Source organism: Pieris rapae, chromosome 5, assembly GCF_905147795.1.
Source record: "Pieris rapae chromosome 5, ilPieRapa1.1, whole genome shotgun sequence".
NCBI classification, from domain to species: domain Eukaryota; kingdom Metazoa; phylum Arthropoda; class Insecta; order Lepidoptera; family Pieridae; genus Pieris; species Pieris rapae.
The window spans coordinates 720,685-740,958 of record NC_059513.1 but is presented as its reverse complement, the minus strand read 5'-3'; the positions used below and the strand labels follow the sequence as shown (position 1 = coordinate 740,958).

The 20,274-nt window shown below is 33.0% G+C and overlaps 1 protein-coding gene across 1 annotated transcript in view; it reads right to left on the bottom strand.

Moving 5' to 3' along the window:
• Positions 1-20,274, bottom strand: part of LOC111000363 — a 75,567-nt gene extending 55,293 nt beyond the window's left edge. Inside the window, exon 1 of the mRNA XM_045628379.1 lies at positions 20,153-20,274. The gene's annotated coding sequence lies outside the window, so the exon portion shown is untranslated. The remainder of the gene's footprint in view (positions 1-20,152) is intronic.

Here is a 20,274-nt window from a genome sequence, read left to right as displayed (position 1 = left end):
TTAAGTTTGTTACACCTGGAAACTCTTTTTTTATTGTTGGGAAACTAATTAACAGACCGCATCGGTTCGGAAAGTGTAAATCAACTAAAATCCATCAGCTCGCTTTTTCTATGCTAAAAGACGGGAATAATTTTTGGGTTGGAAGGGTTATCAAGTATTATTTACTTAAATGGCTACCCCAAATATAACAATTGTAACGTATTATTTTCTTTTTAACGTATAAAAATGTATAAATATATTCCTTGTTCACGTCTTAGAATAAAAACTATTTTGGTTAAACCAGTTATGGGAGGCCGTATGGGCGTATTCGATATATCTTAACTCATTTTGATAACACAATGTTTTTATTAGTATAAATACTTAAATCTACCTAATTATAGCTACTAAAGGAAGTCCTTCCGAATGCCAAAACATATTAATGTTGACAGAAGTTATAGTTCGATATACTACTGCACAAATTTGTATGTGCTAAATCATAAGTACGCTCGGTGATGGAAAACATGGTGATAATGAAAAAGGTTCAGAAATCTGAGGCCCGGACCTCAAAGTGAGTAGCGCCACTTATTTATTTTAATTATATTTCTCCCTCTTTATCCTTATTTCAGGTTAATAGGAATAAAAGGTATTACAATTAATTTAATTGTATTAGGAAATAATTAAATATGCCGATAAAATAGTAGTTTTTATTATATAACGGGGCCAAAAATTCTTTAAAGTATTACTTAAGTTCAAAATATTGCAATTTTAATTGCGTTTAAAGCCGTTTGATATATAGAAAGATATAGACATTACTCATATATTCCTTTGTTAGAAACAATTTCAACCCACGCGAAATATACAGCATTGGCAGTTTGTATATTCAGTATGTAAAATCCAGCTTATACTTGCAAAGAAATTTTTGAACGGAAATTTGGTGTCTTTGAAAATAATAGTATACTTCTGTATAGTTGTAGTCTGTGGTAAAAAATAACTACAAAACTTTAAATTTCGAAATACTTCAATTTTTGTTCCATATTCAATTATTTTAATCTTTGGGACCGGCTTAAGTCTTTCGACAATTGTGTTCTATATTTAAATTTTGATATTTTGTCTTCAGAACATATTTATACGAAATGTTTTGTCCCTTTTTAATCAAACAAGAGTTATTAGGACAAAATAATATCAATTTGAGAGACATTAAAACAAGCTATGTACTACTAAAACAAATTAAGCACTTTATACTGGAATCTCAAGAAACATACTAAATAATAATACGAGATATACACTTTGTAATTAGAAATCTTTTAAGAGAAACTGAGTATTAATAATTATCAAAGGATACTAATAATTAGCACTTCCAATGAGCCTAGCGTGGAAAACGTTAAATTATATGGCATAATAAAATAGGGTATTAATAGATTGTACTTAAATATTAATTTGAAATGTTTAATGTTTTTTTTATTACAACAATAATAGATATACAGGTACGTAAAACATCGATGTAGCGATGAATGAATGATGAATAGGAAAGAAAAGTAAAAAAAAAATACATTATTAGCAGAAGAAATAAGGTAGCAGATGTTACAAAAAAACTAAAAAGGTGGTTACAACACAAAAGAGGAAGACAATTTAGAAGATGGAAAAATCAAATTAAGGAAAGCACAGGTACATGGTAAAAAATAACACAGTGCAGACAGAAGTAGCGGCATTTGGACGTGCCTTTGCCAAAAAAGGGCACACTTACCTATATCTTACAATAATGAGATAAGAATATCAATGTGTAAAAGTATTTGAAATAGAAGCCAATAAAATATTATTACATAATTATTATTGTATTCGTAAATTAATAATACATAAAATAACGATTATACTATAAAAAATAATTTTAATGTGATACTGTCAAAAGCTTAGTAATGTGTTTGCGTTTGGAGAAGTGATTTCTTATGCTTTTTGTAACTAACGGCAGTGCGAACTGTTTTAGCTTTTTTTTCGGTTTTCGATTCGATCGTTGTATGTTCATATCTGAGTTGTTTAGGGGTATATTACCTAGAAGTTTTGAATTAAATTATTTATAAATTACTTAAAAATAATGCAAAGAATTTTTTCTACATTTTCTAACTACTTTTTTCACTGCTATTAACTTATTTCTTTATTTATATAAAAAAACTTATTTATTGAAGAAAGATTGCAACCGTCTATTCATGCCATTTATTAAATGCGCTTTTCATGATTTATTATACTCATACCATATATTATTATGGTATACGTTAGTTTCAATAAACAAACACACTACAAAAAGAGATTCAATTTATGGCTGCAAGTTTATAAGCTATGCAACGGGTGTCATCGCTGACAGACGAATATGGTAGAGGAACCAAGCTTGTATGGTACAGTCCATTAAAAGTAGCGATTTCAAAACGTATACTATCTTTAAATTTTTTAAAACGAATAATACTTAGTAATATTAAAAATAGTGTAACCATTGAGGTAAATATTAAAAAGTATGATTTTTACCAAATTTCAAGACATTTAAAAAAGGAAGGAAATTTATGGAAATCAATTTACTCACACACGTATAGACATATCATCTGTATAAGGTTACCAAATTTTTATATTTCGAACGCCAATATTCAATGAACAATTTAAAAAACGAACACCGAATGAACGCTTCCGCTCATAAACTATAAATCGGAGGTCGCTACGAGCGCTAGCTGTCAAGTTTGAATTCTAACATGGCGAATCGCCCAAGGCTTCGGACCATGACATAGCGTTCCGTACCGACGCAATAATTAAATACCACGGGATAAATATAAACCCCAGGATTCTGCTATTTTAATTTCTAGTAATTTAAATCCTTAATACGTCTAGCTTGTGGAAAGAGCTCTCATGGTTTCGCGATTCTCAGCTCTAAGAAACCTTTAGAAATTGTTGTAAAGAAAATCGAACCGATATTAGGTTCTCAAAATCGAGTAACTAGGCACAGAAACGGGAATAAAAACGTAACCTTTAATGAGAGTTTGTTTGTGTAATGATAGTATCTGTTATTATATATTATATCAATCAATCAATCACTTCAATAATTATAAACAAAAACAATTTTAGGAGGTGAAATTGCGCTTACGCACTCAAGCACAATGATTGTCGAACTTGCTCGGGGACTATGGAGCTGGCGTAGAACCTTTAACATCCTTTGGAGTGTAGACTCAAAGGGATGTTAAATTCCTAGAGCATTTGTAATGGCCATCCTAAACCGTCCTTCATCCTTTCTAAGATTTGATGCCCTCTGCATGCCTTTGAATGTTGAGTGTGCCCGCCATGTACAGTATTACAGTAGTACTCGCCCGGTACCGTACAATCCTCTCAAAGGCAGAGAACAAATTTCGAATTAAATAAACTTGTACTCCAACCGGGAATCGAACCCGATACCCCTCACTCAGCAGACAAGACCTACTTACTTGACTGCGTGACCTGACTTACATAAAAATTTTTTTGATTCTGTGACCGGAGTTAATTTGACGCGATCACTAGATCATCTCTTGGTCATACTTTGTATTACTTGCGTTTACAGGCGACGAAACTGATTGATTATTATTTAAATAAACTGTTATTTCATAACACAGATACGATAAAGTAGATAAGCCGAAGTTCACCAGGTCATATAATAAAACAATATTAAGAAGAATAGCGAATGACACAAGCAAACATTCACAGCCTTAAGATTAACATCGTTAAGTAAAAACCAAGGATTTCAAACGCAATTATCTCGTGGGAAAAATATCCATAGTCTATTCAATGTATTTTGTAAGGAAATACTGTGACCCCAAAAGCGTTGAAGGTACTTACTTGCTGAGGACAGAAATTATGACCATGACCACGTTATATAAGCCAAACGACACATACCTGGTACACAAAGTATGTTAGCCAACGAATGTTAGTATTTTTTTAAACTAACTTCACTTAATGTATTATGATCCCTAGATGGGGCAGAAGGCGTTCACAGTGCTGCCTTCGGTCCGGACTCTCGTTTTTCATCTTGCTCCAAGTCTTTCTACCTCTGTACGATGCCAGTTCGCTTAAGAAGGCCTCGCTTCCTCTTCTTTGGAGTTCCATTCGAGGTACAATCCAGGATAAACGGCGTGTGGTAGAAGGTAAAAATCATGATTAAGCCTTAGAGTGGACGTGTATTATGACTGCGGAAGAATTGCTGAATCAGGCACAGATCAAGACACGCTTCAAGAGACTGCCGACCAACCTCCAATAATGGAGAGGCACCAAGAAGGGTCAGTAAAAGAAACAGCGCAATGAAATTTCATAGTTTTCAACCCTCTGGCAAAGACATAAGAATGATATAATATTTGTGTTTTTACGGTTCCGTACTTTTACGGTTTTTACGGTGTTTACAGTTTTACAAAATATTGTAAAAACTACTTATAAAAAGTAAGGAACTTGGAAATGGAGGAAAACTAGACTTTTTTTGGAGTTTAGTAGGATAGGTCTTTAAGGACCAGAGCTAATTAAGCTTTTACAGTAGAGCCTTTTATATATACCGGGTCGGAGGCTAACCCGATGATAGATGATAGATAGATGTTAGGTGATATCGCCGCCCATAGACACTTACATTGCCAGAAGGCTCGCAAGTGCGTTGCCGGTTTTCAAGAATTGGTACGCTCTTTTCTTGAAGGACCCTAAGTCGAATTGGTTCGGAAATACTCCAGTGGGAAGCTGGTCCCATATAGTGGTGCGCGGCAGAAACTGCCTTAAAAAACTCTCAGTTGTGGAACGACGGACGTCGAGGTGATATGGATGGTATTTTGCATTCTGCCTTAAGGTCTTTTCATGAAGGCTTCTATTAATGGGTTACACTTTTCGTATTTAAATATTTGAAATTTTATTACGCAATTTATACAAACATTTTAGCCTTGATAAGACACGCAATCGTTGTAATGTTCAAAACAATTGCAAAGAGCGAATCTAATGAGACAATACTTTGGTAAATAAGCGTTGATAAGTTATTTATTGAGATACTAATCAAATGAAATATTGATTCATTTAATAACATTTGACAGATATCTCTAGTGAAGTAGAATTCACATAAAAAAAGTGTGTGCCGCTTTTTCAGGCTTTTTTATTTGTCAATCTATTAGACAACTAAGTGATGAGCCTACTGTGCCTGACACACGCCGTCGACTTTTTGGGTCTAAGATTTCCTGACGATGTTTTCTTTCGTTCGAGCGAATGTTAAATAGAAAGTCCATTGGTGTACAGCCGAGGATCGAACCTACGACCTCAGAGATGAGAGCAGGCTGAAGCCATTAGAACTGGTAACTACACCCATAGTAATTACTATACTAATATTTCAAAATCATTTACTGCGTAACTAAACGTCCTATTAAACTTTTTAATAGAACAGTTATTTCATACGCGCGTGTTCCGTATACAAGCATATCCCACATTATCTTAATAGAACCTTCGTCCATCAGTGTACCGTCTAATTTATTGGCTCGGCCAGGAAGTGTTTTCGTGTATGCTCAGACATTATTCACTGGAATCACAAGGAAGCTAATTGCAAAATATATGGGTATCTCTGATCGATTTGCGATAGGTTTTGAATTTCTAATTTGCAATTTCTGTTTATCTAACGTACGTTTTTAAGTGTAATTAGGTAATAATGATCTTTAAGCATCAGCAACAAAACTACTTGGCGAAAGATCTCTATGAAGTTACTGAAAATGTCTACCGAGACATTTTGCATCAGAGTTTTATGGTAAATACGATAAATGCGAACAAACGTGAGAAGAATGTGTGTTTTTATTCCACCGTTTAATATACAACTTTATTACAAACATTGAAGAAAATATTGATGTGTTTTACAACAGTCTACCAACTTACCGTAACTTTGTTTTGAAGGCTCTTAAATCTTAATGTGTAATAAACAAATAAAATGAAATCTTAAGTTTTCATTTTGTTTGTTTATTACTGTTATTGTTATCTTTAAGTTTTAGTTATTATTAATATGTTGTTTTGATTAATTTTATTTCTGTTGTCCTTATTTTTTGAAACTTTGGGTCTAAGGCAAGCCGGTTTCAGGAATGTTAGATGCGTAGGTACATAGACAGAAAGTAAATTGATGCACAGCCAGGGATCGAACCTACTACCTCGAAACTATATTCAAATGCCACTGGTGTTAATCAGCATTGTATTTTAATAAGTTCAAAATTACATAATTAACGTAAGCAGCCTTTGTTTTAACGGTGGGATTAATTACCACAGCTTGTTAAAATGACGCGGAGTGCGTCAGGAGGCGCAATGAACCTCTCATTAAACCAAACGGCCTTTCTTCATAGAATAGGGGGGAGAAACGGGCCTATGAGACCCAAAAACGGCAGTCTTTTTACCGGATAAGTTACCGGCCTTTAAGTAAGGATTTAATGTTCCTTTAAACAATTAGAGGACGTTCTACCAGGGAGGAACCCCAACGGAAGTGATTCCACAGTTCGCAAAATAGTATGTCTTATAAAGAGCACCGTGGAAGACTTCCAGCCACCAAGGTGATGCTGCTTTGATCATGCTCATATGGTTTCCAAACTCATCATCAGAAGATATCATCATATTAACAGTATGATACTGTAAATAATAATGTGTCAAAAATCAAAATGATTGTCTATTTACTCAATTCGTGAACTGCTAAATGTATTCAAATAGAATTAGCATGTTGTCAAATATTGTCAAACTATTGGGTAAATATTGATTTACATTTTAAATTTATTCATATGTAATACATGTATACAAAATATTTGTTATATAAGGAAGTTTTATTTAGCATCGGAACAAAATAACTTTTCTCTCAGCTTTGTGGCAATGTGAGTGTCCATGGGCAGTGGTATCACTTACATCACTTGAGCCTACTGCCTGTTTACCTCCTGTATCATAAAAAAAAGAACAAAATACGTCATTGAAGTGATGCTTAAAGAAGTATCACTTCAATTAATGACGTATATTGTTCTTTTTTGCGTCTGAAGAGACGCATGAGGGTAAAAATTTTACGCAACGTCAGGAAGATGTGCAGCGATTTGTCGAAGAAAAGGGAGAGGGCGATTGAGATAGATTGAGAGAGAGTGAGAAAGGGAGGTCGAGAATAAAATACACACTATGGTTCATGTACTCGTTTAGTAGGTACATAGTTACATATATACAGAACTTTAGGTGGTAATTATATTGCATCTTGTGCAGTAAACGCAGATTTTTTATTCATTTATATTATCATTAGTACGTATACACTGTGTAAAGAGTGTGAATATAGATATAAAAGTACCTAAGTAATAACTAATTTACAAAGAACTATCACTTCTGACATGTGTACTTTATATGCTTTGGGCTCCCAATGGAAGTCTTCTATAAAGGGATATATGACCACCAAGAATAAAAAGAGAAATCCCTCCCCAACAACACTAACATTGGTCTTCATGCAGTTCCATAGGCTGGTTAGCCATGATATAAAATAAGATCAAAACTAAATTCACACCAACTCCATCAAATCTCTCTTGTGCAATATTATACCGCTTTATGTATCCGCCGCATCGCACGGCGGGAAGCTCTATTGTCACCGCATCCCGCCTAAGGCGATTGTTGGTGACGCCTGGGGTTGCAGTGGGTAAAATACCCGGCAGATCAAGAAACCTTTAGCAATAGTGGCACCAGAAGAAGCACCAGATTAGTTTTAGGACAGTTACTCGTTGATTCGTAAAATAATCACAATGATAATAATCATGATTACTTTACTAATTTCAACAAACAATTACGCGAACTAATCAACTCGATCAAGAATATTTGAAACAATAGGTGGGATCCAGGTGTGACGTAAGCATTACTCAAGCGTGCTATTGATGTTCTAAGAAATTATACATTAACTACTGGATGTTGTGAACCTTTACTTGCATCACCATATCACAATAGCGAAGAATGAAAGACAGAGTAGTTTTTTATAGAAGTGAGGGCAAACGAGCAGGAGTCTCAGCTGATGTTAAGTTATACAGCCTGAGCCGCCCATGAACTCCTACTCGCCCTCGCGATTGCGGGCTTTTTAAGAATTGGTACGCTTTTTCCTTGGTCCTTAGTCGTTTTAGAACGTAAATACTTCAGTAGGCTGTACCATATAGTGGTGGAAATAAGGTTTTACTAAAAGTAGCTTACAGACAAGACACGTGTGATGTGAATAATGAAATAATAGAAAATACAACGAAATATTTTCCGATCTCATGCAATGATTACCTAATACTAGCAAATCGCGTAAAACCACTAACGACGGCGCATTATCGCATAAAACAGATGCGCACGCGGCACAATTTCCACGTGACGCAACTGTAACAATATGTGTGAAAGTTTGTTGACATTTTTCCTCTATGAATATATTTAATGTCTGCATAATTATAGAGCTGAAACTCTATTGCAAGCGGTATTAACAAGTAAAAAACTTAAAGATGTTAATGTCGTCCCACAGATGATGACCAGCTGCCCGAAGTATTTCCGATCCAATTCGAGTTAGGATCGTTCAGACCGAAGCATACCACTTCTCGAAAGGCCGCCAACGCACTTGCGAGCCTTCTGGCAGAGTGTCCATGGGCGGTTGTATCACTTAACATCAGGTCATCCTTCTCCAAAAAAATCATTAGTCGTTTCACAATTGAGCGTTATTTCAGGCGGTTTTTGCAACGCGTCACCATGTGGAACCAGCTGTCTACTGAAGTATTTTCGTACCCTTTCCACTTGGATTGCAATTCCAATCATCCAGCATTCCATCCATTCCATCAGCTTCAACAAGCTCACATTCGCACCCTCTTAAACTCGATTCTTCGGAGACCGACCTATTTGTGCATACTATGATTTAAGTAACTTAGAAAAGATTAATTGATATCAATAGGTTTTCTGTTAACTTTATGCAATAACTTTAGTTTATATTTGCCCATACATAAGCTTTTCAGATGAGCCTTCTGCCCCTTTGTCTTCTATTAAAAAAGACAATTTCAAGCCACCACCAACGTCTCTCTGATGTCATGAATATATAATGGTTACTATGAACAATGAACGTGAAAGTTTGTTGACATTTTTCCTCTGTTTGAATAATGCATTTGCCTGACCTTTCTGCCTTAATGACTGCTATTTTCTACGCATTCGCCAAGAATTCAACGTAGGTTCGCACTTTTTGTTTGCCAACTGTCACCTAACCGTTTGTTAAATAATGACTAGTTAAAACCGTGGATTTGTTAGGTGTGATATGTCAATGTGCTGGGTACAACTGTCTTACTAACTGGTTTATTTAACGTGAATTTTAAATAGACCATTTAATAGTAACGGGCTTCTTCACGGTAAGATATTGATACTGATACCGGCAAACATCTTGAGCATTAAACAAGGGAGTGGGGGAATGTTTGCGCGTCGTACACATACTAGGAAAAAAGTTTCTAACTATTTTATTTCTATCGAATACTTTTTCCCGCGCGGGTCACAAACGTCAACTGATTTACCAATCACGTGATCAACATGTCACTCTCCTCATAAAAATCGCTTCTGCGCAGTCTACTAATTCATAAATTAACAGTAAAAAAACACGGATTTTTAAAAGTATATTTACTATCAGTCCCCTAATCAATGCCGCAGATGGAGCGAGGAGAACTGAAAAGAAATTCTTTGCGTATATAATCATTATTTTTAAAGTCTATATTCATATTTTAATAGATGGTGCGGTTGTTGAAGTACAATATATTATTACGAGATCGGGTATTCCGTCAGTCTTTATACAAAAACTTGATTCCCGCTTAATACGCACGGGTTAGAAATTTTTGTAACCTGTGAAATGATGTTAAACGGGAACTATATTTGTCAAAGAAAGAATAGAAAGTAAGCATTTATCAAATCTAGAATAAGCAAGGGCGATTTTACTAGCCTTTAGCCCAGGTATTTGTTTACATTTTTATATTCAATAACATTGTGTGACCCCTATGACCCTTTAGATCCGTCTTTGCTTAGTGTAAGCTAGTAAGTGTAAATAGAGTATGGCATAGCTTTAACTAATACATAATTACAACAAAAAATTTGTACCAGTTAAAATTCACACATCGTCAAAATAGAGTTCGCGTCTGACATGTTACGGTATAAATTCAATGTACTGTTACGATGATTACTTACTTCCTGGCCATTTTGATTATTACTATCTAATTTGAAACTAATAATTGGTGACTTATTGTTAAGAACCGCAAATTACAGGGATTTATATAATAAATCATTTGAAAACGTCTCTATATATCCAAAAGTAATTTCGTTATTTTAATAAAATTAATAAAAAACATCTAGATTGTTTTAATATTTATCATCCTTACCTGTAATTTCAATCAGGTATGGCACTACAAATTATGTTATTTAAGTATACTAAAATCTAACCAAGCTAGCTAATAATACAATAAAATAATGTAATAGTAAATATTATCTAGTAGTAAATATGATATATATAGTAGCAAATATTATATAAGTAGTATATTAATAACAATAAATAAAATAGTTATAGGTAAATAATATAGAAAATAAATAAAAATAAGATGGTATTAATTTTAATTAGATAAGTAAGCGTTTGGAGATGGGCCAATGTAAAAAGTTATATTTGTAGGAAATAAAAAGGCTTTTTTATTTTATTTTATTTTTTTATGGCACTACTGTCAGCTGTCATTGTCATTATGTCACAGAGGTTATAAACAGCGTCCGAGTCCAATCAAAATGAATCAAAATAAGGATTATTTGATAGTCTGTTATTTAAAATTATTATTTATTTGATTTGCCTAGATTTAAAAAAATACGTCTATTTGATAGTTCGTTATAAAAAGGTATTAGTTATGTTGGAGTAATGACAGCTGTCAACTGTCATTGTTATTACACGTCACAGAGCTTTATACAACGTCAAAATCAAATCAGTTTTAAGCCCCTCATACTTGTAGTTCGATTTTTGGATTTAAAAATTAACGACTATATGATAGTTATTAATTATGATGGAGCAAAGGTAGCTCATTACATCTCTGTAAATATTCTAAATAATATTTATATTCTGTTAATGGCCATAGTATAAATAAAACTCTATTCAAATCCAATTTACTGTTATCGCGAAGGGCTCTGTATTTGTATAAGAATCAATTTACCAGAGCCTAACAGGCTCGCGATCCGATAAAATTATCTAACAGTCTATACGGGCCGAGGTACCGTTTTTTTCACTCTTGCATCCGATTGCTCGCACCTATTTATTTGCTTATCCATTCAAACAGTTCATTGAACCCGATAAGTATTATACGACATTTTCTACTGGGACATCTAATAAATCTCTATTTCGCGGTGACCATGACAGTTGAAGAGTACTTTGTGTTAATATCTTCAAATGTGTAGAACTGGAGTTATACACAATATTTCCTGACTCCACAATCATAATTAAAGACAAAAATATAAAGACTATTTATTTTTTTCGTAATCCTACAGCTACGTTATGTATATAACAAAAACAATTATACTAAGCATATAGCCATTTTTAATTTTATTCTTATATATATAAGATGTAATACATAAAATTTACGAAAGGAATAAATTATAAATGACATCTAGCTGAGTAAAACCTTATTCGGCTGTGTTGAGTGATGGTGTGAAAGAGGTGTGTGTGGAGTAAGCTCATGATGCAGGCTGGCGCTATGGATATTCTTAATACTCATTTTAAGCACATTTCGCGATAGCTTAAATGCAATGAATTTTGAGAGGTAAATGTAGAAACATTGGACACGTTCAAAATGCAACAAAAAACGAAATAGAAGATTTTTTTTCCTTTTTGTTACGGTATAATTGATTAGGTGTTGGGACATCGCACGCACGTTGCAACACAGCTGATACAGTAGTTACGAATAGGGTTGTAACTCTTCTGTTTCTAATTAAACTAAACCCTTTCAGATTTCACATTGGCAATCTATTATCAATATTATAATAAGTAAAACCGGGAAGTAGGTAGGTTGGTGACATTTACACTGCCAGAAGGATCACTAGTGCGTTGCTGGACTAAAAAACGGTATGGTAGTTTCTTCAATCAAGGTCGTAGGTTCGCGGCAGAAAGTTCCGTACATGTGTAAATAAATGCGTATGGAAAAAAATCAATTTCTGCCTAGTTTAATTCAGAGGCCAAATTAGCACTTAATGGACCTACCAAAAATTTTTTCATAGACAATACGAAATGAATTGTTGTACGTTCGATTCATAACAATGAGTGACAACCCTATCGTGCTTTCGTTCTTACATCTTGACCTTTTGTAACCTACATTAAAAATCATGTTATGCAAAAGTATATATGTTGCTTCCACAGCTCATGCATTTGTTTTAATATGACGTTCGACTCAAAGGAATTTAATTATGATAATTTTAACGCTGCCCATTTTCATTAATAAAACTATAATCTACAAAAAAAACTTTGCGTTCTATGCTTTATTAATTCACAATAAAATTATTAACATCACACGTAGTATTTGGCAATTTTTAACACCTGGTTATACATCTGCACATAATCAAAAAAGGTTAAACAGCCAAATATTACTTACAACAGATGTTTCAGCACGTGGGCAGCACAAACCCAAACAATACTTTACAATTCAAAGGACAGATGTGCGTTATAAAGGAAAGATCAATTGACGCGCCTTTGAAGGGATTTTTAAAGAACTGATGCATAGACAACTTGCATTTGTCAGATAATGTGTCATATAAAACTGGATTCTAAACACACGCTTGGCTGATACACTAAGACGGCCTTCTCCATAAGTGATACAAGAACATTTTTTATTTGTGAGTCGAGACTAACAATCACGTCGTCGCGTGTAAAAAAATATAGAAAAAAAAGATAATACTGTAATTTATGCTAAGCTGTGCTTTGACAACCCAAGTGAGTGACGTCAACAGCTGGTCGTTAGTGTAGCCTATATTCCTAGCTTTATTGTCCGCATCGGGTTGCAAGTTAATAATAAAATTAATCAGTTCAAATGAATCTTAATACGATCATGAGCGGTCCCCGTTACGCACAGTTAGTCAATTAAATACATCCTGCAATAAACGCTTGCAACGTGGGAAGACGTTTTATTCATCTCCGCTTGCCTGTATAGTTATTACAATATTGAAGGGATTAGGTCAGAGGAAAAATTAAAAAATAATTCACTGGTTTAAACCAAGCAAAACTTGTTGGTATAATCGAGTGTAGATTATATGCAATTTTTTTCGCGCGCAAATAACTGTCAGTGCTGCCAACATTGAGAGGTAGTTCCATAGATAAAATATAAATGCCAAAGAGGTTCATGTTAGGGCGAATGACGTTCGCCTAGGGCGGTCCTGCATTCTTGGCCATCACAAAACGCACGTAATCGTTTTTCCTTACAACCTGAAGAGATAAGTGAATAATTTTGCACAGTAATCATCGTATAGTACAGGGTTTAATGCTGACAGGGCATTATTTTGAAAAAATCCTATTAGTCTATTATAAATAAACATTTTATTTTACATTTAGTATAGAAATTTAATTATATTATATACTTATTAAAACAAAGGGACTCCAACCTTTTAAGGTCTGATCATCAGAGGTCTGTATTTGTTCCGTGATCAATTCTAATAAGCAAGTACGTGATCAATCTTCCGTCCCTGAAACACACCGTCGACTTTTTTGTGTAATGCCGGTACCCTCACTATGTCTTCCTTCAACGTACGAACTAGTGTTAAATGTGCACATAGACAGAAAATCTATTGGTGCACAGCCTAGGATCGAACCTACGAAGGTTGAGATACTAAAAATTTAATATATAAAATTATAAAAATGTAGAGTATTTGTTTATATTTTAAAAATCAGTTATGTAGTTTTGACAGACAAACATAATAAATATTAATTATTCACCAAAAACAATAATACCATAAAATATATTGTTTATTTTATTACGTGCTTGTACAGCGGAGCTTGTTTAATTAAAACCAAAGAGATATAGATCAAAATAGAGTGGAGAGGTTTCATATGAATAGAACACGCGAACACGCAACTCTGTGGCGATTTATTTGCACAGGGCAACACTGATCGAATTGAGACATAAAAATTGTTTACTGATTTTATTAGTCAATACGACGCAATTTGGAGTATTCTAAATTTGAAAAACTACATTACTGAAGGCTTTTTAAAATTTTTGTAAATTTTCATTCCTAGGTGTAAGATTTTGAAACCCTTTTTGTAAAAAACACCTGTGTCAGGGTTCCCAGCTCTTCCATATCCAACTTAATTCTTAATTACATTAAAAAAACAAAATAATTAAATTATAACAATTACCGATTTGTAGTTGTATGCTGATGGTACACAGCTTTGACAAGATATCTTAAGAAAAAAGTTGACACAAATTTGCATAATCTTGTCTTCCAACATCAAGCTTTAAGAAAAACATCGCTATTTACATAATCAAAGCAAAAAATAAGAACGCTATGAATAAATTATGAATTGAATTGAAACTAATTACAGTGAGTTCACAAGGACAATTATTTCATGACATCTTAATCAAATGTAAATGTATTCTTAAATTCTATTTCTCTATTGAGACTTGACAAGTACGAGATACGTACTCTCTACTCTATGGTACTGCGAGCATTTTTTTTTGTTCAAAATTGTGATTGGTCAAAAGTATCTGTAGTCCAAGACGCGATACGTGATATTACCCCTATTTGTACATGAAACAAATGATTTGTTTCGTATTTCGTTTGCCGCTAATTCTGCCTATAAAGAAAAATTGTCAAGATGCATATTTGTAATTCAGTGTATTTAACTGGATTACAATGTGGTACGTATTAAAAAGAACTCAATATTAAACAGTTATAGATTAAAATATTTGTAAAAAAGACTAGTTTTACAGTAAAGGAACTGACATGAAGCACTTTTGACAGTTCACTCAACGGACAATTGATCTGTTAATCTATGCAGTTCATTATTTCCATGCATTCCATGCTTTAAGAAAACGAGAGCTGAGTTTTCTCTGAGGGTACAATATGTTGTCTAATAAAGCTGGTATAAATCTCTTTCCCCAAATTTGTTTCTCAATTCAAGTTAAATAGAACAAAAGTTCATTGGGATCTATAGATCCGATCTAAGTGAAGTAACGTTATGGCGGATGGCGCTTGCGCATCTTCCTGTATAACGCATTTCGGCGGCCTCAGCGGCTTCCTCCGAAACCGGCTCGATTCTAGGCCAAAACGGTTTTATTTCGTCATTATGATACAGTTAATTATTACGAATGTGTGAACTTTATTTAACTGCGGTTATTACCGAATCAATACTTTGATTAGTTACGATTTATTTTTAAGTAAATATTAATTAACACTTAGCTTTAATTGTTAAACGTTTATTATATTAACGGATGACGTTTTGTTTAGTGCACCCATGACATTTGACATTTATAGATTTGTCTATGATGATTGACGATGTAAGGGAAGCGAAACGTCGTAATTATTATGTAATACATTTTTACAAACAGAAACGCATTGTATGAACAGAGATAGATTGTAATAAAAAACTCTTAATTATTCGATAAGATTTTTATTAAAATAACCCTTAAATGTAAACGTCACGCTCTGAAAGGTACACCCAAAAGGAAAATTAATTTATACACTAACGGCAAATTCCATAAATAGCAGGAAATACAAAAGACATTCTTTTACACGCGATTACGAGAATAATAATTATCGGAACAATATTGTTAAGGAGTATGACACATGACGGAAACTAGACAAGCTCATAATGGCACAGATTATAGTAAATCAAGGAAAACCTATTGAAACTGAATTCATAATTCGAAAACGCGTTTTAAGCGGCAACGTAATAGAGTCGTGTCTATGATAAAAAATAAAGTTGTTAGAACTTAGAGGGAGATATAAATAAATGAAAGACTTTGTTTGAAGCCAGGTGTATACTGGCTTTAATAGTTTAAAACAAGGGCTTGTAAAATAAAGAGGGTTACGAAAAAACTGTAAACTTGTCTCAAATATAAGTGACATATTTCTTGTCTAGAAATGATCTAAGTGATGCCAACCTATTGAACATTATAGGAAACGAGAATGTAAAAATTTATTAGTGTATAAAAAATAAAGGGCTTGCTTATTACTAGCTAAACTGACGTTTTAAATTTGATTGGCTAGTGTGAGGTAATATCTTATATATAACATTCTCATGTCGCAGTGTTTGTGGTTAAACTCCTCCGAAACGGCTTGACCGATTCTCATGAAATATTGTGTGCATATTGAGTATGTCTGAGAATCGGACAACATCTATTTTTCATCCCCCTAAATGTTATACCCCTACATATTATTTTTCATTTTTAGATAAATTTTTATTTTTTTATCAACTGTAGCGTTAAAAAATACATACAGCCCTAAATTTTCAACTGACTACGATCAACCCCTATTTTTTATTATAAATGATATACATGGCAAAACGACATTTGCCAGGTCAGCTAGTATATATATACTTAATTTAACGAATGTTAGGTTACATAATCGTTGAAAAAAATTGAGTTCTTTATAATATATATAATCTATATAAAACAGTTTATTACAAATAATTCCTTTACAGAAAATTTTGTCTAAAATGGCATATTATATAAATACATTATGACATCGGGTATTTAAAAATAAAAACATAATTGTATAATATTTACCGGTTTTACGGTTGTTGAACTGGTTGTTACAGTCATTAAATAAATAAGTCATTTAATAAGATGTCTGGGAAATCAAGGGGATGGTATTGGCCGCCATATTATTGCATTTCCGTATGCCAAGGGCATAATTTGATACTGTTAAGTTTAACGAGATAAATTTATTAATTATTATAAGATTTTCATATAAAAAGGAAAAAGCAACCAGGAAAATGAAACAGGTCGCATGGTTCACGGTGGGCAAAGATCATCAAGAAGATGGCAGGGAAGATTGGGAGAAAAATACTCAAGATAGAGAGATAGAGCAAATTGAAGGAGAGCTATACTCTATAAGAGTTCCTTGAAAAAAAAAAATATTTCTGTATAAAATTTTAACTGTGTGTTTATTTTGTAAAGATGGAAGTTTGTTTCAAGGAATATATGGGGCTTTATTTAATATCATAATACAAATATACATTACATAAACATTATCTGCCTGAGCTATAGTCACGTTTACGAAAATTCAAATATTTTTAAAGAAAAGTGAAACACGAGGCAAATAAATAATAAATCAATCTTGCTTTATTGATTAAAATGGCATAGATTTAATGTACCTAATTAACGGAATATGCTTGAAAGGAGTTTTAAGAATATTAATATCGCTAAATCACCAGCATCATGAGCACGTCGCACATACACTCATTTTACACACACAATTACACAACACAGCCAAATTAGGTATTAAGTATTTAATTTTTATTCGTTTTTTTCCTTTTGTAAATGATTAGAACTTTAGATAGCGATTCTGTCGCATAATGTCTTGTGCACTTAACGCAGATTTTTTTATTTGTTAATTAAGAACTTAACTTAAATTCTGAGGTTTATGTAGAGAAAAAATCACTGAAAAACCAAAAGTATTCATTCCGAAAAACCGAACAGTCTCAGGGGTAGCATAACACAATTTCATGTTGGTATGTACTTAAACGGCAGAGTAATCAAAATCACATTGACGAGAAACTAAGTTCGCGGGGGCAGCTAGTTTTTTATAGATACTAGGTAGGTACTTCATACGAAATATTCGTGTGAAGGGTAGACGGACTAGTCTAACTCCGGGTTTATAAGGATTGTGCAGTTACGTCTAGCAATTTTGAAACGTGCGTCATTAAACCTGCCGAAAGACAGGCAAAACTAGTTCCTAACAATTACATTATGAAAGCTATTCAACAGGTCGAAGTTATATAGTTGTTATATGGCTATGCAGTTTTTTGTATATATTTTCCTTTATTCCTCCATTATTATATAAAGAAAAAAGTATTTGTAATACTTACTTTTGTTAACAAATTTGTATTATATTTATTTATTTATTTTATTAGAAACACATAACAATAATATAAAAGAAATCAGAAAACATTAAATTTACACTGTATGTGTACAGTTCCACGGGGACCAAACTTTTTAAAATGGTTTTAATGTTCTTTTTATTTAACTTTAATTATTTTTATTATTACTACTAGGTTGGAGAAAATTGTTAAAAATATATTGGATTTTTATATTTATGCTACAATACACATCTGAAGTACAATAGTATACAAAAGCAGAAAACTGAAAATTAACGTTAATTGTTAATTAACTACAACTTCTTATTAAGTAAAAAAAATATTATTTATTCTCCTAAATACACGTATTTAGGAGAATAAATAATATTTTTATTGTGTACCTGTTTGTCCATGTTGCCAACCACAAGGCTAACTCTGCTATATGATGTTTTAATCGTGCATATAGTAAGTCGTTATGCTATAATAGTTTTTCAATAATTATAGAAGTTGTTAGCATTCGTTAATCAATCGATTTCCCACGGTAAATGTTTAAAAACAAGTGAACCGGCACACACGCCATCCAATGACATAATATTGCATGTGACGGAGAATTCTTCGTTTCCTTTCTGTTTCAGAGATTTATGTAGAAAAACTTAAGCAAGAAATCAAATATATTGCAGTTTCTTGTGGCATTTAGATTCAAAAACTTTAGGTATAAAAAGGAAAACTTTGATCTTTGGGATAATGCTTTAATTAAACTTTTACTAATGATTTTCAAAATTATAGAATATTAAATTAATTTAACTTACTTTATTTTTTATAACGAGCTTACAAAAGGAGGGTCATCGCAACCCATGTACACCCCACATTTTTGTGGGTGCCTTGCCGGGTTTAAGGTATAAGTATACTCTAACTTTAAACAATTGAAAGTCGCATCTCTCAGGGAAGACCGGGAGCCAAAGTATAGTATGTAGTACTTTTAATTCCATAGACAAAGTCGCAGGCATTAGTTAATAGAGCGAAAGTAGGTTTGTTGGGCTTTCACGTTGAACACTGAAATAGTTGCAAAATAAATGGTAAAATGTCGACTACGGCTAAGACACACCACAGCTCCAAATTTCGTTCTTTACATCTTGTATGTAATAAAAATATTAAAGAGGCTTGGCTTTGGAGTTTGGACCCCTTATTAAAAATTCAAAATATTAATACATGTGCAAAGGTATTGTCTTTGTTCACAGTAGGTTCCGGTGAATATCTATTAGGTTAGCTTTTTGTGGTGTTTGTGATTAGGGTAAGTTAGATAGATGAAACCAAAAAATTCGGCCACTCTTTCAGTCATGTCAAAAAATTTCTATAGGGTTAAAGAGTATTCTGCATGATAAAAATCTGTAGAATTTTTTTTTGGGTTTGTTTTAGGGATCCATGATTCGAAAATTTTACCAAGTGCCTACTAAAAGCTATTTAATAACGAGGCTAAATTAATTTAATTATAAATAAAAAGCCTATATGTTCCATTAAAATAAACAAATAATTTAAATTTATGTAACTGGATAACGACATAACCTGTTATATCACGCGTTATTAAAAATTAACTTTATCAAAACAAACATAATAAACCTACCGTTCATATTAAGATGCGAATTATTTAAATACATTTTTGAGTTAAACTGAACGTCTTTTGTATTTATCAAGGATATAATATAAGTATAGTACAGGAATTACAAAGCTATAACCGTTCCAGGCTAGCATTGGTCTATTGGGAGAACTTTACTCCAGTCTAGGCTATTTTAGTTTCAGACACGCGGACTATACAGTAAAAAAAATTAAAGAGATACGGAAAATAATGGTATCGGAATTATTGGTTTAAATGTCTGAATAATAAACCCAAAACCTAAATTAAATTTGGACTCCAAATTCCGCGTCATTTCCTAGGTGTAGCCAAATCGTTTTGTTAAATTCATATTTATTCTTAATACTTTATCCCTTAGATTATAAGCGCAAATTGTTTGAATGCCTAGGTGACCCGTTCTACGTTCACAAATGCCTTCGAAACTGCAAGGTCAAAGAGATTTACTTGCCCTAAGGCACCCAATTGTCTATTTAATTACACAACAACAGAGGTTATCAAAAAAACTTATCCCAACTTACCGTTATAAAATGTTGAAATCCTCGCACCTAAACATCCATTATCACAAAAAAAAACCACGTCAATTTAAGTTCAGACACAATTTGGTAACACTAAACACAACGTTACGTCCGCACCCGACGAC